The sequence below is a fragment of the Pipistrellus hanaki genome (genome assembly GCF_964339955.1).
Source record: "Pipistrellus hanaki genome assembly, chromosome: 3".
NCBI classification, from domain to species: Eukaryota; Metazoa; Chordata; class Mammalia; order Chiroptera; family Vespertilionidae; genus Pipistrellus; species Pipistrellus hanaki.
The window spans coordinates 102,302,865-102,330,191 of NC_140505.1; the positions used below are offsets into that span (position 1 = coordinate 102,302,865).

Below are 27,327 nucleotides of genomic sequence, written 5' to 3' on the forward strand. Positions count from 1 at the left end.
CAGATGAAAAAAATGTATAAGCTGTATGATTCCATTTGTATTACTACTAGGGGCCGGTTGCAGGAAGATTCCTGCAAGAACAGGGCTTCCGGGGGGCTTCCCTCCCACCACCGCCACCTCTCCGCCCTCCCCCCATGCTTTCCCTGCCGCCTCTGCCCCCTCCCCCGCCACCAACCATCGGAAAACACAGATATTTACATTACCATAGCAAAATTATAGTTATGAAGTAACAACAAAAATAATTTATGGTTGGGGGTCACCACAACATGAGGAACTGTATTAAAGGGTTGCGGCATTAGAAAGGTTAAGAACCACTGCTCTAAAGGATACATTGGCAGACTAGATTAAAAAAAAAAAGAATATGTTCTCTCTAAATACCAATCTCAAAACCAAAAAGCCTTTTTGTTATTCTCCCTCTACTCTTTAAAATAAAGAGAAAAAAGGACAGTTCCACATACATCATTTCATTTGGTTTTTACAACTCTATAAAACATGCAAGACAAATAATGGCATTTTATACATGAGAAAAGTGAAGCTCAGAGAAAGAACTTGTCTTATTTGTCTGCTATGTCTCATTATTCTTAAATACCCTTTAAAGGTAGAGCAATATAGGTCATTTAAATCTTTAAGTAATTCAAAACCTTATATTATCCACTGTTGGAATCACCATCATTTTGGTTCAGAGTAAGCGAAAGAAAAAAATGACTAGGCTTAAGTTTTATCATCTTGACCTCTCATACCCATTCATTATTCACAAAGTTCAGATAATAAAGTATTGGTTAAACCTCAGAAAATAAAAAGTAAACAGGCAAAATATATAGCCATATTTGTTGTTCACATAAAAATTAATATGATGACTATGGTATATAAAATTTCCTTTCAAATTCTTACTGTTTATTAGGATCTAAAGATCTATTATCTCTTAAAATTTATATATTAAAATACATTAATATCAGTATTTTAATATATTAGAATATTTTATCCTGTCTTATTTCAAATTAAAATTCTAAACTATAACATTATATAAATTAAATGGCTTTTAAGGGTAAAAGTCATATGCTCTTACCGTGTAAGTGTTGACTTAAGAGTTGCAGAAATTTCCCTCAGGCAGCATCACCACTTTGGCTCAGGTATCAGAGTAACAGCAATCAAAATTAAAACTAAAAAGAAAAAATAAAATAAATACTGGCAAGCAAAATGCATTCAAGTCTTCAAAGAAGTCTTAAATTCAAATTTCACATTTCAACAATTTCATCAAGGGAGCTCTAATCCCGGAAGTAGTTCTTCTGAAATTAAAACAAGAAGCTAATAAGGTATGTGAATTCCTGTATAATTCCAACTCCCTGCCCCAGAGTAAGCTCTAAAATTAATTTCAAGGAATTACAATAAATAATAGCCTAAGGGCAAAAACATAAAAAAGCAAGTATATTGTAAGTTTATTCAACTGAAATGCTCAATTCACTTATCTAACAACAACCCATGCATTTTAGGTTTTATTACTCCCGAAAAGAATAAATATTCATCCTTCATACAAAAATTCTATCAGATATGAACATTTTCATTAATTTCATACACAAAAATTAAATTCAATAAAAATCTTGACAATCACTATATAAATATTTTAATAGTATATAATATGGGGATAAAATAGTAACAAAGATATACATCTGCTGAACTTACTCTATAAAGTGTTTCCAGGATAACTGACATTAACAGAGAACTTATAGAGCAATCTGACATTGTTTACCATGTGCTGGAGCTGCGAGGTACCAAAAAGTACAATATGATTTCCTCCCTAAAGAGATCTATGGTTTAAAGAGTACATATAAGAAAAATTAAATGACTAAGCATTTATTCATTCAGCAAAACTTTATCAAGCACCTTGTATAAGTTAGCTTCCTTTTAAACACTGCAAACAAATAAGGAAATGCATGCTCATGAAACAACTCAGTTTCATGAATGTAACTAATTATCTACACTAATAAAAGATTAAGATGCAAATTGACCATACCTTCGTGATGCCCACCAGCCAATCTGGAGTATGCAAATTAATCCAACAAAGATGGTGGGTTAATTTGCATACCCAGGCGCTGAATGGCCAGGGTGGGATGCTGGTGTTGTCTCTATGGAGACAACTGCCCCCAGCTGCTCCAGGCATTCCACACTGCCCCCAGCTGCTCCAGGCCTCTGGGCAATGTGGGAAGGCGAAAAGGTGGCTCCGGGCCAGAGCAGAAAGGTGGCTCCGGCTGGAGCGAAGGCAGTGCCGGCAGCCAGGGGAAGGAAGGTCCATTCTTGCACGAATCTTTGTGCATCAGGCCTCTAATAATAAGTAGATGCTCAAAAGCAAGAGCATGGCACCAAAATGGGGTAGGATATACCAAACAGCTCAGGGGAAGTCAAGAGAGATAGGAGGAGTGAGCCTAGCAAGGCCAGGTAGGCAGAGGAAGGGAAAGGTGTGCAAATTCCACAGGAAAGAAAAGCAGCGTTCAGTCTACTAAAGAGCACTACTGGACATGCATGAAATGTATGACGGCCTTTACATGATGAGAACCTACACAATCAAGACTGTCAACATCTTTTTGAAACTATGGAAAAATAGATCATTCAATGCCACTAATTTATGCATGCCTTACTAGTATGCTTATTTAAAATTAAAAGCAGTACCTAATTTTCTTCGCTTTCCCTAGGAACTCTTGATTATACAAAGTAGAAGGAAAAAAGTGAGTTTTTCCTAACTAATTTATGTAAGTGATCACTTTATTTCCAAATACAGAGAACTGTCCCTGGATTTTAGATTATCCAGGCCAAATTTTACTTCTCCTGGATCATCTTATTTGCATGATTTTGAAAGTAACCAACACTATACACTTCACTTTAGAGGTGATTATATCTAGATGACTGTGTTTTCTAGATGATCATTTATGTTAAGCAACATGTATTAACTCTTCCTTTGGGTAACACAACTATGAGTTTTCCAATTTTGTGAAGGCTATGTAACTATTATTTTGTTATTAGTTATTACTTGGTGATGCTTTACTCAGGACTAAGCACAGTGCTAATATGTGACATATATTTTATATTTAACTTAATCTTCACAGGCATGTAATATCTCCATTTAAAAGCAAGAAAATTGAAGATCGGAAGGTGACTTTCCCAGGATAACACACAGCTTGGAAGGGGTTGGGTTAAGAGAGGTCTGTCTAGCCAGTCACTCATTTTAGTTACTGTGTTAGATGGCCTCCTTTTGGGCATGCACACATGCATTTTTCTTTCCTACTCTACTGCTAACAGATCTAACATAATTATAAGCCTATATTTATATAGTTTATAGTTATAAACTATAACCATAAAGGTCTTAAAAGAATTAACTAGATTTTCTGAGTATGTTGCCTAATTTTACAGGGCAAAGTTTCCTTTAACTCCTCTGAAATTACAAATTAAGTTTAGTAAGTGTGAAACCCAGCACTACTACAAAGAGGTGTCATGTAGCAAGCACAGGGGAACACATTTACTTGCAATGCCAGAATTCAAATTCTGTATATGTCCCCATGGTTAAGCTCTGATGGTGCTGAAAATGTTCTTCTGTGGCTAGAGTCTAGGAGCAGAGCTGTCATGTAATTTCCTACCAACGGGCTTGCATCCATGATGCTCCCCCACAAGAATGCCCTCTTTTATTCTAGTTTCCATGCATCCAAATTGTCTCTTGACTTCAGAATACAGCCTAGTTCCGCCTCCTTCATCCACCCATTTTCACTGCTCTCTCTGCTTGACAAACACTTATTTTATTGTGGAAATGTGCCAGGCATTATTGTGTGTTGCCCTACCCTGCAAAATCAAAGTCCAATTTTGCACCCCTAAGAATCTCTTGGTCCTCTAGAAGAAAAGTCATACAAACAGGGATTAGTATTCAATGTGGTAAAGGTATATACATGGTATCAAGAGTGAGCGGAAGGCGCAGATGCCACTGGAGACAGGTGTGGCAAGGAAGGATTCAGAGTCCTGGTAACACTGGAGCATTAACTCAGATGATGGAAGATGAAGACCTAAAATAAGACAGGCCCTCGCCAATCTGGCTCAGTGGACAGAGCATCACCCTGCAGACTCAAGGATCCCAGTTCAATTCCGGTCAAGGGCACATGCTAGGGTTGCAGGCTCGATGCCCAGTAGGGGGCGTGGAGGAGGCAGCCAATAATGATTCTCATCATTGATGTTTCCATTTCTTTCTCCCTCTCCCTTCCTCTCTGAAATCAATAAAGACATATTTTTAAAAAATAATAAGACGTGATAATTTTTTAAAGGGAAGAAACTTGAGATCTGTTCTGGATGATGAAGTGGATGGGGTGCTGAGATGCGTCAGGGTGGAGTCAAGGAACATTAAGGCAACATAATCTGGCATCCCCCTTTTACAAATGGGCAGTGTCCAACATGACAGCCTCCAGCCACAGGGCGCACTTGAAATGTGGTTGGGATGACTAAGGAACTGAATCTTTTATTTCATTTTAATAAATGTTAGTTTAAATAGCAACCTGTGGCTAGCAGCTATTGTACTGGACAGTGCAGCTCTTAAGGTGTCAGGCTTGAGATAATGAGTTGAAGGGGTTATTACCAATATCTGAGAAAAGAATACCAAGATGAAGAGCATACAGACACTCAAATATTTGTTGGGGGGGGGGGGGGAAGAATGAACAGAAAATGAAGGAACAAACTGGTTGAGCTTTAAGGACTTCTCCCTTTAAAATCCCATCATACAGATACCTATCCTTGCTCATTTAAGTTTCAAATAAGGTCCTCAATATGGTAGCACCAAAATGTACTCATGCTGTCTCCAGATCTCAGTCCAATTTTTAAAATAGTACTACTAAATTAAAATTCCTCATGTTAGTATATGAAAAAAAGAAAAACTCTATATGGAAGCCATGGCAAGTTGTAACTTAAGGAATAACACAGACCAACAACAATCAAGCCAGGATAAATAACTGTTTAGTAAAATATGTCTTTTTCAGAAAGGAAGGGAGAGTAGGGAGGAAGGACCAGAGAACTTTATGATGAGTTCAGGTAATTTCAAATGAACTACTGACCATTCACCTCCTAAGCAGTTCAGTTTATATTCAGTTTACATGCCCGTGTCATCTGTTGAGAGAAATGATTGAATATACCTCATGAAATATCTTATTTTACTCTATAGAGCATTTTAAAAGGTCAATGATAATAAAGTTTTCCCTAGTAATATACTCTTTAATCTTAGTTATACACAAGAAAGTCAATATGAAATAAAAAATTCTGTGCTATGAAAATATTTAATCTGAGAACAGGTGGTGCCTAAATGAGGCATTGTTAATCTGGCAATATCCTCCTAATCTGATTATATTAAGATTTGTTTACTATTTTGGTCCTTGCCAGTCTCTCTTAAGCTTCTGAATTTCAGTTTTTATAAATTAGAAGCTAGCATATTACAACACTCACACAGTCCCAAATATCTACTTATCCCCTGATTTTCCAGTGCTACCTTCTTAATCAGACTCAAATTCTAAGTTCCTCTCTAACCATGAGATCATGGCATTAATGTTCTTATTTATTCACATATAAAGTTCTGTTTACAAGATTATTAGACACTTTAGAACATGAAGCTATATTAGCGTCAGAGAAACATATCCCATCAGAACATATAATATGAACGTTTCAGCAATAAGTGTTTAATCCCATTATAAAAAAAACAAAACAATCTTTGTGCTTCCCGCCTTCGCCTCTCAGGCTGGTTATCTGAGCTTCAATTCCTATTGCTAAAACAGTCCCACATCTTTTATATCAGAGCCTGGCACCACTATTCAACTTAACTTATAAGTGAGCTCTTATATAGAAGGTGAGATAAAAACAATATTAAGGCCCTGACCAGTATGGCTCAGTGGATAGAACATCTGCCTGTGGACTGAAGGATTCCAGGTTCGATTCCGGGGAATCTTGACTGCAGGCACATCTCCAGTAGGGGGTGTGCAGGAGGCAGCTGATTAACGTTTCTCTCTCACTCTCATTGATGTTTCTAACTCTCTATCCTTCCTTCCTCTCTGTAGAAAATCAATAAAAAATATTTTTTTAAAAATGTTAAGTAATAAGACAAGGTCTTGGTCCCAGAAAGCTTTAGCTGGTGGGAAAGAGTAAACAAACACAAGAGTTCTAAAACAAGTAGCAGAAAATACATTGCTATAAGTTAATAATGTTAGCCAGCTGACACCCGAGGAACATGCAAGTGCATCAATCTCAGCTGGTACACATTCAGTTAAGAGCTGAGAAAACAAATTAACCATCCTATGAGAGCACAGGTGAAGAAAATGTCTCCCAGTTTTAAGCAATGTGTTCATCCTATAAAATAAAGAGCTAATATGCTAATTACTAATAGACCAAAGAGCAGAAAGACCTGTGGACAAAGCCAGGGCTGTGAGGGCCGAGGCACCCAGGGTTTGGGGGCTGAGCTCCTTGCATGAATTTTGTGCATTGGGCCTCTAGTTTAAAATAACTTATAACATGCCCAGCCAGTGTGGTTTAGTGATTGAATGTCAACCTATGAACCAGGAGATCATGGTTCGATTACCAGTCGGGGCACATGCCCAGGTTGCAAGCTCAATCCCGGTGTGGGGCATGCAGAAGGCAGCCAATCAATGATTCTCTCTCATCATTGATGTTTCTATATCTCTCTCCCTCCTTTTTCCTCTCTGAAATCAATAAAAATATATTTAAAAAGTAATAATTTATCACAGACATAAATATATGGGTCATAAAACACTATTTTCTTTCCTTTTTTAATCTTCACGTGAGGATATGGTGTGTGTGTGTGTGTGTGTGTGTTTACTGATTTTTAGAGAAAGAGGAAGGGAGAGAAAGAAACATCAACCTGAGAGACATTGATCCGCTGCCTCCAGTACACACCTGACCCTTGGATCAAACCTGCAACTTGTGCCCTAACTGGGAGTTGAACCCACAACCTTTTGGTGTATAGGACGACACTTAATCAACAGAGTCACCCAGCTATGGCTAAAACACTATTTTCTTCCCCTCTGCTTAATGAACAATAACTGCTCAGTAAAATATGAAGAACAATCACTTCCTGATATAATACTACTTTGCAGAGATGCATGGATTGGCCAGTACTTCTGGGTAAAACAGTTCCTGGCCAGAGAATTTGATGGCCCAGATACAACCACTCATCAATCCAACCAGACATTTACTGTTCTCCTGTGCATGAGCGATACAATCATGGACCAGACAAAAGTGAAGCTATTTACAGAAAGTTGGAAATGCTCTCCAGCAAGAAAGACACAGGCAAAGAGCCATAAGAGAAGACTAGTTCCACCTGCAATACACAGGACTTACTAGTAAAATCTGTATGTGGAACAAAGTGACAACAAGAGACTGATTACTGTCCTTTGAGATGTACCAAGTATGCAAAGGTAATATAAAGATAAATACTATTACCACCCCTAAATACTAGGACATCATGAGGCAGTTCAAAAGTTCCCAGATTCAGAGTTTGCTTATGAACTAGAGTATACACTGAGTGGCCAGATTATTATGATCTCTGATATATATTTTAGAGGCCCAGTGCATGAATCTGTGCATGGGTGGGGTCCGGCCAGCCTGGCCAGGGGGAAGGGACATGGGCAGTTGGCTGACCTGCCTGCTGGTCAAACTTCTGGTCAAGGGGACAATTTGCATATTAGCCTTTTATTATATAAGATATACACTGAAACCTGGCTGCTATGGGTCAGTGGTTGAGCATCAACCTATGAACAAGATATACACTGAGTGACCAGATTATAATATGTTCAGAGATCATAATAATCTGGCCATTCAGTGTATATGTGTCTGCAGACCTGTCTCCAGGGAACTCACAGGCCCACAGGCTGGAAAACAGCAAAGACAAGAGCTGGAAGGGGCTGCAAGACCTGCCCCCATTTAGTGCAGGGCCCTCTGTACCATATCCCTGTAAACTTCTGTCTGAACATCATTCAGGGTTAGGGAATTCATGAGTGTGTAATGCCATGCGTTGAGAAACACTATTTGAAATGAAGCTGTCTTTATATTCAGTTAAAGCCTACATCTTTAAAACTTCAAACCAATGCTTTCTCTTCTGCCCTATGAAATCAAACCCTTCCAGTCTACAGCTTTTAAATATGTAAAGGTGCCCCCAGGTTGTCCTTTAGAAGGCACAGATCGATGTGGCCTAGGGAAAGCAGCACATCCCCAAAAAAACACAGCATCTGCCTGTGCCACTGGTTTCATCTTCCAACTCCTGCCATGCTGGATGCACTCCTGCTTAGAAAGCCCAGTCATCACGGGGATGAGCCTCTGGTGGTTACTGAAAATTCTTTGCTCCCGTGCACTGTGGTCCTGCCCAGTGCTCACTCCTGCTGCCGGCACTGCTGCTGGTGCTGGAGTCTCTGCTAGCACCTGCTGCCAGCACTTGGCGCCAGCCCCATCACTCAACGCCATCAGCAGGTGCAAGCAGCGGCTGCTGGCCCCAATTGCCCCTCAGGGCTTTTCCACCTCCCCCTGCTCCTGAGGGGCAATCGGGGCTTCCTATTGCAACCCTCTGCTAGCATCAGAGCTGCTACTTGCACCCACTGCCGATCCCAGCCCCACTTGCACCCACTGACAGTGCAGAGCTATTGGGGCCAGCGCCATCAGTGCATGGGAGCAGAGGCTATGGGAGTGGGGCTGCTGGCAGACGGGGGACTGGTACCAGGAGCTGAAACAGGAGGGGCTGGGCGGGGGCATGGAGGATGGGCCGAGACCCACCTCTGAGGCCACCACAGCCTCATGGCCCACAGTATCTTTCAAGGTGCACAAATTCATGCACTGGGGTCCTAGTCTGAAGATAATAGTTAAAATCTTGAAACAGATACAACACAAGTATAAGATTGTTCTGTCTATATGATGTTATATGTATTTTTATCTGCTTTAATTACTGAATTCTGTAACTTGGATTCAATAATGATTCATAGAGATTCTAAAAATAAATCTGTCTTAGAATATAGAATGAGAAACATCGTGTAATTTTGTTACTAAATATATTACTTTTCACAGCTTAGCAACTTATTCTTTTTCAAAGAACATATTTTTATTGATTTCAGAGAGAAAAGGAGCGGGGGAAGAGAAAGAAACACCAATGATGAGAAAGAATCATTGACTGGCTGCCTCATGCACACCCCACACGGGGATGGAGCCCATAATCCCAGCATGTGCCCTGACTGGGAATCGAACTCCGGCTTCCTATAAACTGAGCCACACTGACCAGGCTATTTCCTCTTTTTAACCAAAAATGTAAAACATTTCAGGTACACATTAAACATTCATTTTCAATACTAATTATGTATTTATAAGTTTATAAGAGAAATCTCAGACATATACTAACCTTACTTAAAAACAGTCTCTTGACACTTTCCCTCTACATCTAATCATACTCTTCATTAAACACCTTTGCTTGCAAGAGTATAATCTCATTTACATATGATGAATGAATGAAAACAAAGCTGTTAGCCAACAGGCATTCCATTGCAAATGGAAATTATCAATAACAGCTTATATTTGAATCCATGGTGCCACTTACAAAGGGCTTTCACATAAATCATCTCCGATTCCACAACAACCCTGACACAGATAAGAAAGGTAGCAACTTAACTATCTTACAAATTAAGCAACAGGCTCAAAGGGTGAAACATTAAAGATAGGAGAAGCATTCACCTACATCTTTCCCACCTTAAATTCTACCTTGTATTACAAATCCAGCTTGCTCCTTCTATGACAGACACTCTAGCTTCCTCAGCCCACTTGGGGACCACCCCATCCTAGCCAGCTCACCCTTCTTTTCGAATTCCAACAGAACTCATGATGACTATCACCCCTGTGAGATCCAACACTCTCCTTTCCATCTGGTCTATCTTTGCATGGATATGGTTTGTTTTCTCAACCCAATTAGGAGTCCCTTGAGGGTAAAAACATAGTCTCATATTTCTTAATGTCTATAATAATACCATGCACCTAACAGGTATACACTAAATTACTGTTTATGATGCTACCTATCAGAGGATCATTAAGTAGACAAATGTCTCTCTTTTCCTCACTTCAGCATCCCAACTATGGCATTATTCTTAGCTATGAGTCCACCTTCCCAGTTGCAACTAGGTTAGGTAACCCGGCCTAGACCATCATAAATAAATAAAACAGAGGCTGTCTTAACAATGGTTAAAGTTGCTTTTCACCTTTAACTGTCTTGAGTCTCTGCTGTTCTCCACACTAAATACTATCCCTGGTTTCTGATTGCATGGTGGTTCCTGAGCACCTGAGAATCTGTGTTTTTATTTCCTTGATATGACCTGCCTTGATTTTTATATTCACCTAGTTTCTGTTCATGCCAGGACACATGCCTTTACCTCCCAGCCCTAGCTGAGTTCTCTTGACCCTGATTTTCCAACCTTAATTCACAACAACCACAGTCCAATCCCTACACAGGGACCTGCTGAGCCTTCTATGAGTGGCCAAAAGAGGGATGTGGCCTTCCTCTTTACCTTCAGCTTCTATCTGGAGTTCTGCCTTTCCACAGCTATTTCAAAAAAAAAAAAAAAAAAAAAAAAAAGATAAATTAACACAGATGCCAGCTGCAGTCACTACAATCCTCATTACCCTATATACTTCCTCTTCAAACATACTAAACAAATGTAACAACTAGGCTAACATACCATACAGTCAGCAATCACCAGCCTTTGGGATGCCAAATAGATCATAATCAAATCAGGATTACCAATTAGTTTCAGTACATATGATGAATCTCAAATTTGGACAAAGAAAATTATTACCTAATGCACAAAAATACTTAGGCAAGTTGCACATTGTCATATAAAAAGAGCAGATATAAATGCTGCATTGCAGAGGTTTTTAAAAAATTTTAATGACAACTTTTTAAAAAATATATTTTAATGATTTTTTTACAGAGAGGAAGGGAGAGTGAGAGAGAGTTAGAAACATCGATGAGAGAGAAACATCGATCAGCTGCCTCTTGCACACCCACCACTGGAGATGTGTCCACAACCAAGTACATGCCCCTGACTGGAATCAAACCTGGGACCCTTCAGTCCGCAGGCTGGTTAGGGCTTCAATTACAACTTTTATAAATTCCAGAATCAAAATATATGTCAAAGCTAGCTATGTCATATAAACATGAAATAAAGATTTTCATGTGCAATTTAATCAGTAACTCTGGTTATCCCCTCCCCCCACCTCACCCAGGATAAAATATAATAGCAGCTACTATAACAAATGGGTCCATAAACTTTCACCCACAGGGGAATCACTGTGCTCAAAGAAGACTAACAAACAGGGCAGCCACATTTTACAACATGTCTGCTTTTGATTCTCCCAAGCCTCTAGTCAAAGCCTAACGTACACTCTATCTAAAGTAATCAGGGAGGAATGGCTCACCACCATACTATAAGAACACAGCACTGCCACTTACGTATGAGAAAAGACTAAAACATGAAAAAACATTACCACCATCCAGAAATGAACATAAAATTCCAGCCACCTGGGAAGTAACTCATTACCACTGAAATATTTTTAACATTAAATTTCGTCTCCTGTAGAGGGCAAGAAGCAGGGGCAGGCCCAGAGCTATTAAATGAAACTGGAAAAATTGGACAGGTACACGGAAAAAAAAATGAAATTAGACCACCAACTTATGCCATACACAATAAACAACTCAAAATGGATAAAAGGCTTAAATGGAAGTAACGAACCATTAAAAATACTGGAAGAAAATAGGCATAAAATCTTAAGACATCTCCACTAATTGTCCGAGAGGTGCAAATCAAAACAACAATGCGATACCATCTCACTCCTGTCAGAATGGCCAACATCAACAAATCAACAAACGACAAGTGTTGGCGAGGTTGCGGAGAAAAAGGAACCCTCGTGCACTGCTGGTGGGAATGCAGACTGGTGCAACCACTGTGGAGAACAGTGTGGAGTTTCCTCAAAAAACTGAAAATGGAACTCCCATTTGACCCAATAATCCCACTTCTAGGAATATATCCCAAGAAACTAGAAACATCAATGAGAAAGGATATATGCACCCCTATGTTCATAGCAGCACAATCTACAATAGCCAGAATTTGGAAACAGCCTAGGTGCCCGTCAGCAGATGATTGGATCAAAAAACTGTGGTACATCTACACAATGGAATACTATGCTGCCATAAAAAAGAAGGAATTCTCATCATTTGCAGCAACCTGGATGGAATTGGAGAACATCATGCTGAGTGAAATAAGCCAATCAATGAAAGAGAAACACCACATGACCTCACTCATTTGTGGATGGTAAAGAACATTATAAACTGATGAACCAAGAGACAGATATAGAGACAGTAAAGCAACAGGCAGACTGTCAAATTACAGTGGGGAGGGGAGGAAGATCTGGGGGAGATAATAGATCAACCGAAGGACTTGTGTACATGCATATAAGTACAACCAATGGACATAAAACTCTGGGGAGGGAGGGTATGTATGGGAGGGAGGGGGGCAAAAAAAAATCAATAATATATATATATTTTTAAAAATCTTAGACATCTCTCGCAGCAATATTTTTGCCAATATATCTCTGAGGGCAAGGGAAACTCAGGAAAAGATAAACAAAAGGGACTACATCAAGTTAAAAAGCTTCTTCACAGCAAAAGAATCCATCAACAAAATGAAAAGAGCCCAATGTATGGGCTCTTTTTTTTTTTCTTTCTTTTTTTAATATTTGCCTATGATATATTCGATAATGGGTGAATTTCCAAAATATATAAAGAACTTTTACAACTCAACATCAGGAAGACCAAAAATCCAATTATAAAATAGTCAAAGGACCTAAATAGACACTTTTCCAAAGATGATATATAAATGGTCCAAGAGACATATGAAAAAACTCTTCAAGTCAATAATCGTCAGAGAGATACAAATTAAAATGACAATGAGGTATCAACTCAACACCGGTCAGATTGGCTGCCATCAGTAAATCAACAACAAGTGCTTGTTGATTTGTGGGAACACAGACTGGTGTGGCCACTGTGGAAAACAGTAAGGAGTTTCCTCAAAAAATTACAAATGAAACTGCTTTTTGACCCAGCAATCCCACTTCTGGAAATATATCCTAAGAATCCTGAAACACCAATCAGAAATAATAGATGCATTCCTATGTTCATAGCATCTTTATTTACAATAGCTAAAATCTGTAAACACCCCAAGTGGCCATCAGCAGATGAGTGGATAAAAATGCTGTGGTACATTTACACAATGAAATACTACATGGCTATAAAAAAGAAGGAAATCTTACTGTTTGTGACAGCATGAATGAACCTGGAGATTATTATGCTAAGTGAAATAAGCCAGTCAGAGAAAGATAAATATCATATGATCTCACTAATATGTGGAATTTAATGAACAAAATAAACTGATAAAATGGAAACAGAAGCATGAATACATGGAACAAACTGACTGTTGCCCAAGGGGAGGAGAGAAGGGGTGACTGGATAAAGAAGGTGAAGGAAATAGTTTAAAAAAGACAAAAACAACATATATTAATGCCCCAAGAACACTGAAAATAATTTAGTAAAGACCAAGGAAAGGAGAGGCTGGGGAAGATGGCGGTGAGCAAAAGTGGGGGAGAAGGGGACTCCAGCAATAGCATCAACATTAAAAACTTTGTTAATAAAAATAAATTCTGTCCCCTATTAAATAGTAATCATTTAATTAGTGGCATCCACTATTATCTTGTAGGAGACATTTTCTAGGGACCAGAGGCTGCACGGTAAAGGGAAAAGAACAGGTGTGGGCATGAGAGCTCTGAGTTCCAAGCCCGCATCTATCACCAAAAGCTTTGGACTCTGAGAAAGTTATTACCGTCTAGGCTTCCATCTCCCCATCTGTAAAATGGGCTAATAAGACCTCCCCTTATAGTATAAAGATGAGGGGAGGATGAACTATTCTAGGCAAAAGCATAGCAAGATGGCCGAGGCTAACCCTCTAACACAAGCTGAACATGCATCTGCCATCAAACAAGGAGGCAAGAAGCATAACTGCCACAATCAGGCTGTGCAGAGAACATGCCACCTTCTCGTTTCCCTCGAGTGATGGTAGTAGCACCGACTGTCTGGGAATGACAAAGAGGATGCTTGTGGCAAGTGGCCAATGCACTGGATGAGCCAGACCCAGCTCTTCTTTGATTTCTACAGGTAAAGATAATGATGGAATTTACCACTGAATGGGCAGAAATGTGGATATTCCAAACAGTAGGTATTTTGATGTTTGAAATCCTCATGTTTACTTAACTAATGAAAGCTCCTTTTACTTTTGTAGTTTTGTTAATAGGTTGAATCCTGCACTAAATGCCAGCTGATCTATCAACCCTGAAGGCATCAAAATATCAAGGTTCAGTTTCTGCTTCTGTTCTCCCCATGACCTGCCACAATCCCTAATGGGCGACAGCATTTTTCTCTTAACGTCGAAAGGCGCCCACTCTCCCAAAGGCCAATGCTCTAGAACTTTCAGTTCAGAGGTCACAAATAAATGACTAACTGAATCCACATATAAAGTAAACTGAGGAAATTAAAGTGGTGACAGCCCGTATACAGGGATAGTCAATAGACTTGAAATCAAAATGCACTCTAACAAGTCTTAAATCCAACTTTACTTTCTCCCCTCACAAGTACTGGGGACATGTTATAAAATAAATACCATATCATTCAGATGTCAAAGATGTATAATTGCATTGATTTTAATGTATTACAAACACCCAGACATTAAATACCACTTTTATCTATTTCAATGCTTAAATGTAGTGATTCTTTAGGTCTTTTTAACATAAATTGGTCAGCAATTTTTAAATTGAAAACAAGTAAATGAGTTATTGCACTTAAAAATACTGAAAGGGCATTATAATTAAACTACCAAAATAACACTATTTCAATAAATTATGGCCCTTCTTACTATATAATATAGAAACTTAAGCAACCTAAAAGAACCATATAATGGTGAACTTTACCCGAGAGCAACCAGCACACTATATACACATTCCTGCAAGAGTTAAAGCAGACAGACAGAAAGGAGAAGATGGAGAGAGGATCTGGAGAAGAGAAACGACTTTAAGATTCACCTGATGTGGGGTGGGAGCAGCTGGGAAGAGGTCAATTGGGGGGAGAAGACTTATGTAATACTTTAAACAATAAAGAATAAAAATTAAAAAAGGTTCACCAGAGCTGTGGAATGTTTCTTCTAGTCCAGTGGTTGGCAAACTCATTAGTCAATAGAGCCAAATATCAACAGTAGGACGATTGAAATTTCTTTTGAGAGACAAATTTTTTAAACCTAAACTTCTTCTAACGCCACTTCTTCAAAATAGACTCACCCAGGCCGTGGTATTTTGTGGGAGAGCCACACTCAAGGGGCCGAAGAGCCGCATGTGGCTCGAGAGCCGCAGTTTGCTGGCCACAATTCTAGGGGGTAATAAGTGATGCAGAGAGTGCTCCTGTTATGTTATGCTAACGTCTTTCAAACACAAGGAGATTAAAGTAATGAAAAGAGGAGCCAAAAATATCTGGTCTCCAAACTAAAGACCCAACAAAAGAAAGAGCATCCCAACTCCTATGAACACTTAATATTTCTTATTTCAAACACTGTTTTAGTTGGGATTTCTACCATGAATTCTCTGCTGGGCTGAAATGTTACCCAGGATTATATCTACACATAAGGGCATTTCAAAAAGAAAAATATGAAAAGCACAGTAGCTAACAATGCCATGCTGAGCCTGGTGCTCTGCTGAAGTGCCTGCTTCATATGCATATATCTCTCAATCTTGACCACAGCTCTATGAGCTAGGCGCTCCATCTGTATCTGTATCTGTATCTATATAGAGAAATATGCTAATTAACCAGAACGTCGTAATGGGTCAACAGGACAGGAGAGATTGAGCGTGCAGCGTCAGGGGTGGGGTGGCAGGGGCCTCTGTGCACCTGCGCTGGGGGAGGGCCTGATCAGCAGCGGCCTCAGCTGCTTCAATGGCCAGAGAGGGAGGCAGGGCCAGACCTGGGACTCAAAGGTAGGCGGTACCGTGAGATTTCGAATCGTGTACTGGGCTACTAGTTTTAGATAAGAGGAAAGTAGGGAATAAAGAAGTCATATGATATGTCCAAGATGCTCCAGTACATAATGGAGTTGAGATTCAAACTAGAAAATCTGCTTCCAGAGACTAAACTTTTAACCACTATCCCACCTTCCATTACTTGAAATTAAATAATATGGTTGTTATAGCCAAATCAGGAAATGGAAAGCTACCAGATATCCGCTGCATTCACCTTACTGTGCACTCCACAACTAAAAATAAATTTCAAAATCTCTCTCTACAGTAATACTGGATAAGCCAGTCAAGCCATAGGAAGTCTACTATGTACTAGTACTTCTGCTTCTAGTACATTATTTAAACCTCAGAGCCCACAGAGGAGGGTAGACAGAGATGGGTATAGTAATTCCCAATTAGCAAACAATTGGGAGTAGGTAATTAAATATTACTACAAACTTCTACATGGTAAAGGCAAGACTGGAACTCCTCAGTCCATTAGAGTACATTGATGTCTTTGGAAATATTTGTTCGATCTGTCTAAATGAATCGAATCCCGTAAGTTGACTGAAACTTCCACTCTGTAACATTACATAGACAGTCTGCCCTAGAACTTATCAAGGAAGCATCCTTCCTGAAGGATCCTGCTGAGCTCTAGACAGGGCCTTTGGGGGCCCAGGGAAACAACTACTCTATCAGGCTCAATAAGAAAGTTGCCTGAACAAAGACAATGATATCTCTGAGAAGGTGAAAGAAGAGTTGCCCCCAAAATACACAACTGGTTCTAGTTCTCTAAGGCAAAGGTCGAGAGGTGCAGGGCACCAATGAACGTGGGAGTGAAAGGATAGAGACACACGATGACTCAATGAGGGAAAATAAAATAAATTAAGGGGTTTTTTTGTTTTGTTTTGTTTTTTAAATATATTTTATTGATTTTTCACAGAGAGGAAGGAAGAGATAGTTAGAAATATCGATGAGAGAGAATTATCGATCAGCTGCCTCTTGCACACTCCCTACTGGGGATGTGCCCGCAACCAAGGTACATGCCCTTGACCGGAATCGAACCCGGGACCTTTCAGTCCACAGGCCGACGCTCTATCCACTGAGCCAAATCGGTTTTGGCTAAATTAAGTTTTAATTGTATTTAATATACATAAGACATTACATCTTCATATGGACCATAGGTCAGCTGTCATACATCACAGATGTATAAAACCACCCTCATTGATGTTTCCAACTCTCTTCCTCTGTGTAAAAATCAATTAAAATATATATATATATATATATATATATATATATATATATATACACACACACACACACACATACACACACACACACACACATATACACACACATACATACACATATATATATATATATATATATATATATATATATATATATATATATATATACATATATATATAAATCCTAGTGCTGGCCAGGATGGGGATACATAGATACGTTTGCATTTTACTGGTAGAAGTGTAAACTGTAAATTAAACTTTTTAAGATTGCAAAGGGTCCACAAGATCAAACTAGATTCTAAGGGGGAAAAAACACATGCATTTCCCAAAATGTAATCTGTGAAGACAAATGAGGGTACTGTTTGACTTTCGTAAAGACAAAGGTGGTTAATAACCACTGTAATCTCTTGAGTTTAGAGCCACCATCCCTACCTCCTGGCCATAGCTGACTGGACCAGGACAGACACTACCCAAAATGGGTTAGTCATCACCACTGCATCCCAGGAATTAGGACGCTGATTCTGGTTTACTTTAGCACTTACTTACTTGAACAAAAACATACACTCCTATCAAAAGCATTACCTTAAGAAGGTCCACATTCCTAGGATATTCTATTTCTATTTCACACACAAACAGCACTTGAGAATTCAATAAACTGACTTTCAGTTTGAATTTTTCAAATTTATTACTATAGGATTATTTTTTGCTTATATATTTTTTAATTCTTTATTGTTTAAAGTATTAAACATGTCTCCTTTTTCCCTCACTGACCTCTCCCTGACCACTCCCACCCCCAGCACATGCCCTCACCCCCCCCCTCCTGTGTCCATTGGTTATGTTTATATGCATGCATACAAGACCTCTGGTTGGTTAATCTCTTACCAACCCCCCTTGTCACCCTTCTCTACATTCCCTTTGCTTCTAAATCTCTGGATCTATTTCTGTTCATCAGATTATGTTGCTCATTATATTCTACAAATGAATGAGATCAAGTGCTATCTATCTTTCTCCAACTGGTTTATTTCGCTTAGCATAATGCTTTCCAGGTCCATCCATTGCTGCTGCGAATGGTATTTTTTTACAGCAGCATAGTATTCTACTGTGTAGAATTTTTTAATCCACTCATCTGCTGATGGAAACTTAGGCTGTTTCCAAATCTTAGCTATTGTAAATTCAGCCACTATGGACATAGGGATGCATATATCTTTTCTGATTGGTGTTTCTGTTTTCTTGGGATATATTTTTAGAAGTGGGATTACTGAGTCAAATGAAAGTTCTATTTGTAATTTTTTGAGAAAATGCCATACTGGGTTTTTTTTCCACAGTGGCTGCTCCACTCTGCACACCCATCAGCAGTGCCCACATCCTCCCCAGCACTTGTCATTTGTTGATTTGTTGATGACAGCCATTCTGACAGGTGTGAGATAGTACCTCATTGTTGTTTTTATTTGCATATTTCAGATGATTAGTAACTTTGAGCATGTTTTCATATCTCTTGGCCTTTTGTATGTCCACTTTCTGATGAACATAGATGCTAAAATTCTCAACAAAACTCTAGCAAATCAGATCCAGTAGTACATCAGAAAGATCACACACCATGACCAAGTGGGACTTATTTCAGGGATGCAAGGCTGGTATAATATCCGCAAATCAATAAACGTGATACATCACATAAACAAATTGAGAGACAAAAATGACATAATCCTATCACTTGACCCAGAAAAAGAATTTGACAAAATCCATATCCTTTCCTGATAAAAACTCTCAGCAAAATGGAAATTGATGGATCACACTTCAAGATCATAGAAGCCTTACCTGACAAACCTAAAGCCAACATCATACTCAATGGGCAAAAACTAAAACCATTTCCCCTAAGAACAGGAACAAGACAAGTATGCCGGCTTTCACCACTCCTGTTCGAAATAGTACTGGAAGTGCTAGCCACAGCAATAAGACAAGAAGAAGAAATAAAAAGCATTCAAATTGGAAAAGAAGTAAAACTGTCATTATTTGCAAATGACATGATATTGTACATAGAAAACCCGAAAGACTCCATCAAAAAACTACTAGACTTAATAAATTTGGCAATGTAGCAGGATACAAATTTAACACAGAGAAATCTCTGGCTCATTTATACACTAATAATGAACTCACAGAAAGAGAAACTGAGAAAACAATCCCATTTACCATTTCAATTTAAAAAAAAAAAAATTAAGATACCTAGGAATAAACTTAGCTAAGGAGGTAAAAGACCTATACTCAGAAAACTACAGGATGTTGAAAAAGAGATAGGGGAATTTATAAACAAATGGAAGAACATACCATGTTCATGGATTGGTAGAATCAACATCATTAAAATGTCCATACTCCAAGGAGAGGTCAATGGGGGGGTAAAGGAGACATATGTAATACTTTAAACAATAAAGACTTTAAATAAAAAATAAAAGTAAAAAATGCTCATATTACCCAAAGCAATCTAGAGAGTCAATGTAATCCCCATTAAATTACCAATGACATATCTCACAGACCTAGAACAAACTCTCCAAAAATTTATTTGGAATAAAAAAAGACCTCGAATAGCCACAGCAATACTCAGAAAGAAGAACAAAGTTGGAGGGATCACAATACCAAATATCAAGCTATACTACAAAGCCACTGTTCTCAAAACTGCTTGGTACTGGCACAAGAATAGATATGCAGACCAATGGAACAGAACAGAGAACCCAGAGATTGACCCAAACTATTATGCTCAATTAATATTTGACAAAGGAGGCATGAACATACAATGGAGTTAACACAGTCTCTTCAATAAATGGTGCTGGGAAAATTGGAGAGATACATGCAAAAAAGTTTCATAGACCACCAATTTTCACCATACACAAAAATAAATTCAAAATTAGAAGAAGCCACAGGCAGCAAAATAGCAGACATCTGTTGTTCTAGAAGCATCTTTCTGGAACAGCTCCTAGGCCGATGGAAACTAAGGAGAAAATAAACAAATGAGACTTCATCAAAATAAAAAGCTTCTGCACAGCAAAAGAAACAAGAAAGCTCACTGCATGGGAGAACATGTTTGCCAATGTTATCTCCGATAAGGATTTGATCTCTAAAATTTATAGGGAACTCATACAAGTTAACAAAGGGAAGATAAACAATCCAATAAAAAAAAAATGGGCAAAGGACCTAAATAGACACTTTTCAAAAGTGGATATACAGAAGCCAAGAGACATATGAAAACATGCTTATATTCTTATTTTTCCTAAACTCCCTTCTCCAATCTTCCTATTCACTAATGGTAATTTATATCAGTTTGTCCCATTTTCGTATTTACTCTTGCTCAAGAACATCATTTTCACTCTTTGAATAGACGAGTCTGATATATAACGAGACTTAGCAACTCCCAAACCACACCTTTTACTTCAGAATATTTTCTTGACAGGATTATAGGATTTCTGGTATTTTTAGAATTTTTTAAGTGCTGTAACAATTTTAAATCAATGAATCGAGAAAGTAATTTTCCAAAAGGGGCAAAAAAATTTTCTTTTCATTTTAAAAACTCATCTTAATTTAATGGTGACTATCATTGACCGATAGATGACAACTAATTTTCTCTCATTTGTTCCAATATTTTCTAATCTGTTACAGAATTATATAAACTATAGAACTGATTTACCTTTCAAAATATAGTTTGACTTTTGAGAATTATCATAGTCTTGATAGTCCTCTCCCTTGAATCAATCACTCTGTTCAGTATTCTCACTCAGCCTAACAATAAACACTCAGAAAGGAAAGAAGATATATATACTTCAATCTTAATAGTCAACTATAACACAAAGAATTCAAGCTTTCAAAGTACTTAATTCGGCTTAAGATGCAATCACGTTACATGCTGTGAAAATAATGCACACCCCCATTCTGTTTTTAGAGAACTTTGAAAACCTAGACAATATGCTTCCTTTCAAAATACCAACTGCTTACAGAGGAAAGAAAGAAACAGACAAATGATCTTGCCAAGAGCCATTTCTGTAGTTTCTCTAGAAAGAGTAGCCCTTTCAGTGGCTACAAAGAAAAGATTTAAATTCAATCCCTGATTGCATTGATGATAGACTTTTATTTATTTAGAACTGAATTTGAGAACAAAAATGAGCCCGGAGAACTCTAATTCAGTTGTTTCCAACTTTTCAAAGTATCAAGACTCCAATGAAAAGCTAAAAAATTTTTGAGGATTCTTACAGGAGTTGGTATCTAGTGATTAAAAAGATTTAAAAAAAAAAACAAAAAAAAAAAACAAGCAAACAAAAATGCAAGTACACAGTTATGATTTTCAAGTACCTTAACACATGGTTAAAATAGCAAGACATACATCTAATATTTTACTACAGAACTAGTTAATGTCAGAATTTGGTCAGAAATGAAATCTCCAGTCTTAGGATAAGATAGGGCTCTAAGAACCGGAGAGTATGATTCATCATAGAGGAAGGTTTACCGTAAGTATTCCCAATAATTCTCTTAGAAACTAGACAAGCTGATTTCCAAGTTCTTATGGAAAAATAAGCAGATAGACAAGATAATTCTACAAAAGAAGACTACAGAGCATCCCTATTCAGATACTTGTGGACCCTCAGGATAAAGATGCCAAGAAGGGCTCCTGGTGGCTAATTGGGCTCAAATTTAAAAATGGTGCCCGTGTGTGTGTGTGTGTGTGTGTGTGTGTGTGTGTGTGTGTGTCTCTTTCCTTCCCTTCCTCCTTCCCTCCATTCTACTCTCTAAAAATCAATGGAAAAAATGTCCCCAGGTGAGGATAACAAACAAAAATAATTTAGCAAACAAAAAGTGAATAAAGAGCCTTGTGGTGGTTTCTAAATCGGGCCTCTCACACAAGCTGCACTTAAGAAGCCTGCACTAAACCTACCTGCACTGTGTTCATGCTGAGTCAGCTCTTATAAAGGAGTTCTTGGAATTATACTTCAACCAATAGGACTGAGACCTTTCCTGTCTAATCAGAGCTGAGCAGCTATACCCCATCAGAATCTTCACCAAACAATCAGCACAGCTCCATTCTGATCAATCAGAATAGTGCTTTTTGGACCAAACTGTGAGGATTTGAAGGTCTCATTTACAATACATGAGGATGAACCAATCAGCGGGGACTTCTCTCTACATAAATCAGCTCCTCTCCAGCTCAGAATGTGCACTTTCTTCTCTTTCTACCAAAAATTGTTTTCCCAAAGACTTCTTATGGGAATAGAATGAAGCAGACTGGAGCAGGGCAGAGTGGCACAGACCAGACTGGACTGGGGTAGAGCAGAGCAGAGCTGTCTGGACAGAGAGGGGGTATTGCCCCAGAGCCGCCCCAACCCTGGCCACCCTGCAGCCTGCAGTTTCCCAGCCATGCTGTCTTGTATCACTACTGATCTGCTCCACAGCCGTGCTGTACTCACAGCCATGCTGTGTCACACCTGAGCTGCATGCACTAACGTTTCCTTCTTCACCACACCCCAAATTGGGGATTCCCTGTTGGCATTAAACTGGTGCCAGCAACCTCCAGTTGACATTCCAAAACACTACACAGCTACAATAATTAAAATAATGTGGTGCTGGAACAGATTAGAAAATGCAGAAATTGACTAATATATACTAGAAACTAAATATAAAATAAATGTGGTATTGAAATCACTGGAGTAAAGATTATTCATTCGATTTTACTGTAACAACTCAGTACCTACTTGGGGTAGGGAAGGATCAAATTGAGTCCTTAACCTTATACCAAAGGAAGTTCCAAATATAGCAAAAATGTACACAATGAAACCACTAAGGAACCTGAAGAAACACAGAATTTTTAAAAATAACCTTATAGGAGAAAACGTCTTTCAAAGCATGACGGAAAAACAATAGAAGCCAAACATTAAATTGCTTGCAAAAAAATCAAGTAGTATTGCATTACAGAAAATTCTATAAATAAAGTCAAGATTATACATTAAATGAAGTCCCTTCAGAGCATTATATTCTTTTTATTTTTTTTATTAAATTATTATTTTTGTATATACCAATGCCCCCCGCCCCCGCGCCCGAGCATTATATTCTAACCCCGGTTCTACATCACCCAAAGCACAACACTCTTTCTGTATTCCATACAATCCCAAACCACTCAGGAGAAAGTTTTAAAATAATAAATCGCATCTAACAAAATCCATTTAAAACCTTTCTTGCCCATGCCTATGAAGTGAGATTTCTATAGCATCATCCTCCAGTCATATTAGAAACAATCAGCCATAAAATAAGGTCATGTTTTTCATTATGCACTTAGGGCCACAGTTTCATTTTTGCAAAATATACACATAGTAAAGCAAAAAAAGGTCAGTTTTTTCAAAATAATCTTGCTCTGGGATATATGGTCTGACTGTCAACACCTAGGTTCAGCAGTGAATGCTTACCAAGTTTCCAAAATCAACTGAGCACCTACTATCTCTAAGGTATTATGCCAAACTCTAAGATGAAGAACCAATCTCCTGCTTTCAATCTAATTTCTTATTAGTCCAACAATACATAAGGATATCTGCTTATCAACAACAGGAACATATGTTATCAATAGGAACATACTGAAACATACATTTCAATCTTCAAATTTCCCCATGTAACTAACAAAAAAAGCAAAATTACAATTATCTAACATCACCATGGGATGTTTTAAAAAACTAGTTTATAGGTCTACCTAAGTGACTCAGCCCAAAACCTAAAGGCACAACTATATAGCTTATAAGCTGCATGAATGAGGTACTCCATCCTAGGGTAATGTCAACGGTGGCTCTTTACATTCAGATCATTAATCCAGTATCATCTTGATCCTGAAACCATATAATTTTTATTCCCATGGACTTTGTCCCCTTTAGTCATATCTGATATTTCTCCAATTACTTATCAATTCATTCTTTCTTGTGGACATGGAAATGTATTTATTATAATTATGTATTGGCTTACTTTAATCAAATTTTTTAAAGTTTGCCTTCTGTTTTTGCTTTCCATGCTACTTTTTAACTTGTATTCCATCTATTAGTTCAGTTTCCAGTGAATTCATTCATTGTTTTTATTGCACATTTAAGGTGTTTTTTTAATATATTTATATTGATTTCAGAGAAGAAGGGGGGGGGGGAGACTGGGGACTGGCAAGCAGGAAGAATGGTTGAACTCTTGGCCTCTCCCCCTGGCCCACAGGCTCCGATTGCTGGATGGAGAACAGGGAACCGGGGTGGGTGTCGACGGTGGTACTGAGGACTGGCAAGCAGGCAGAAGGCAGACCTCTTGGTCCCATCCCCCCTCTCCCCCATTGCTGGGTGGAGAATGGGGAACCACAGGGAACTAGGGTGGGCAGTAGCAGGGCGGGACTGGGGCCTGGCGAGTGGGCAGAAGATGGCCCTGATCGCAGTCTAGGCCTAGGGACCCTACCTGCACAAGATTTCATGCGCTGGGCCTCCAGTACTACCGTAAGGAATTCTAGAACCAGCTTTATGCAATGGTTATGTGTGTCCATGTGAACTTGTCTGTATCTCATCCACTAAGGAAAACAATTCCGCTATTTGTGATCCTTGCTTGCTCCCAATTGCCTTTGGAACCTGCCCCAAGGCAAACCAGGATCATTTTAATAAGCTACCATAACAGGATTTGCTGTAAGCATCAAATGTGATGATGTAATTAAGATAATTAATACCAAAAGCATTATGCAAACATGCACTCTTATGAAAACGGACACATTATCTGCACTGTACCTTAGTTGTTACACTCTGTCACTAAGACTCCAGGCTTCAAACTTCTAACTTAACATTAACTTCTTTCAGCCCTATTTTCAACATCCATAGATGTGCCTATCATCCTCTTTCTTATTGATTAATTATGGTCTCAAGGTATCTACCCAATTAGAAGATATGTTAGTTTAAAAAGACATCGCGGTTGTTTTTCCCCTCTCTTTTGAAGATGGTCTCAAAACACACACACAGATCTCAAGCTTTCTTAGGAAATGTTTTGCTACTATTGCTCTTTATTCTGCCAATTACTGGGCAACTTTCTATTCTCAGTACAGTGCTCAACCTTTTATTTCTTACTTAAGTGACCTCCTTTACTCCTTACAATAACTCTGGGGGAATAGACATGGTTTTCTTACATGAGGAAATCAATGCTCACGAAAGTTAAGAAATGTCCTCCAAACCATACAGTTCATAAATGGCAAAGCCATGATTTGAAAAGAAATCAGTCTGACAGGGTTGCCATTATGTCTCATCTAGTCCTGAGGAAATCAATCATCACAGAAGTAGGTCCAGTCTGGACCATCCACATATGACTGCATTTATGTATGTCCCATTGTGTTCCACAAAGATAGTATTTTGTTGGAAGTAGGTAAAAAAAAGAATAGAAACATTAAATGAGCTAGAAATGAGACAAGTGCAAGAAGCGTCCCTTAAAGCACTTAAATAACCTTCTTCAGATGAACTGCAAATTTAGCCCAAGAACTTGTAAAGGGGAATTTAAGGTATTACAGAATTCAGGGTCTGCAAACCACAAATCTACCAACTATTCAAAGAAAGTGTCTATTTCTGATTCTAGGACCCAGGAGGAAGGACAGCCATCCACACCTGCTAACATTATTTCAAAGCAAAAGCTAAACAATCACCACCATGGCATATTCCTCTTTCTTTAATATCATAGTCCCCCGTTACTCAGTTTCACTCTCCATGATTTCAACCATCATCTGAAAATATTAAATGGAAAATTCCAGAAACAATTCATATATTTGAAATTGCCCAACGTTCTGAGTAACATGATAAAATTTCAGGCTATCCTACTCCCTTTGTTCTGTGTCTTCAAACTATATATGCTCCCCGCCCATCTCAGTTATCACATCAACTGTCATGGTATCACAGAGCTTTATATTTAAGAAACCCTTATTTTGCTAAATACTGACCTCAAAGCTTATGAGTTGTGACGCTGACAATTCGACTATGCCAAAGTAAAGCCATAAAGTGCTTCTTTAAGTGAAAAGGTGGGTACAATATAATATTCTGAAAGAGAGATGCCACATTTGCATTTTTATTATAGTACATTTTTATAACTGCTCTATTTTATTAGTTACTAGAGGCCCGATGCACAAAATTCATGCATAGGGGCTGGGGGTGTCCCTCAGCCCAACTTGCACCCTCTCCAATCTAGGACTCCTTGAGGAATGTCCGACTGCCTATTTAGGCCCAACCAGGATCGGACCTAAACGGGTAGTCAGACATCCCTCTCTCAATCCAGGACTGCTGGCTCCCAACTGCTTGCCTGCCTGCCTTCCTGATTGCCCCTAACCACTTCTGCCTGCCAGCCTAATCACCACCTAATCACTTCCCTGCCAGCCCGATTGATGCCTAACTGCTCCCTTGCCAGCCCGATTATCCCTAACTGTGCTTCCCTGCTGGCCTGGTAATCCCTAAATGTCCTCCCCTGCCAGTCTGGTCGCCCCTAACTATCTTTCCCTGCCAGCTTGGTCACCCCCAACTGCCCTCCCCTGTTGGCCCAGTTACCCCTAACTTCCCTCCCTTGCTAGTCTCGTCATCCCTAACTGCCCTCCCTTGCAGGCCTGGTGCCTCCCAACTGCCCTCCCCTGCTGGCCTGACCGCCCACAACTGCCCTCTCCTACAGGCCTGGTTGCCCCTAACTGCTTCCCCTGCTGGCCATCTTGTAGCGGTCATCTTGTGTCCACATGGGGGTGGCCATCTTGTGTGGACTGATGTTCAATGTGCATATTACTCTTTTATCAGATAGGATTGTTGTTAATCTCTTACTGTGCCTAATGTATAAACTTTATCATAGGTATGTATAAGAAAAAACATAGTATATATAGGATTTCAGACATCCTCTGGGGGTCTCAGAATGCATCCCCCTAGGATAAGGAGGGACTACTTTGTATGGC

At 38.9% G+C, this 27,327-nt stretch overlaps 1 protein-coding gene across 3 annotated transcripts in view; it reads right to left on the minus strand.

Annotated features, from left to right (window-relative positions):
- The window catches only part of WASF3 (WASP family member 3), a 118,996-nt gene that overhangs the window by 70,960 nt on the left and 20,709 nt on the right, over positions 1 to 27,327 (minus strand). For all 3 annotated transcript variants that reach the window (XM_084876266.1, XM_084876268.1, XM_084876267.1), the window contains exon 2: positions 1,067 to 1,160. The gene's annotated coding sequence lies outside the window, so the exon portion shown is untranslated. The remainder of the gene's footprint in view (positions 1 to 1,066; positions 1,161 to 27,327) is intronic.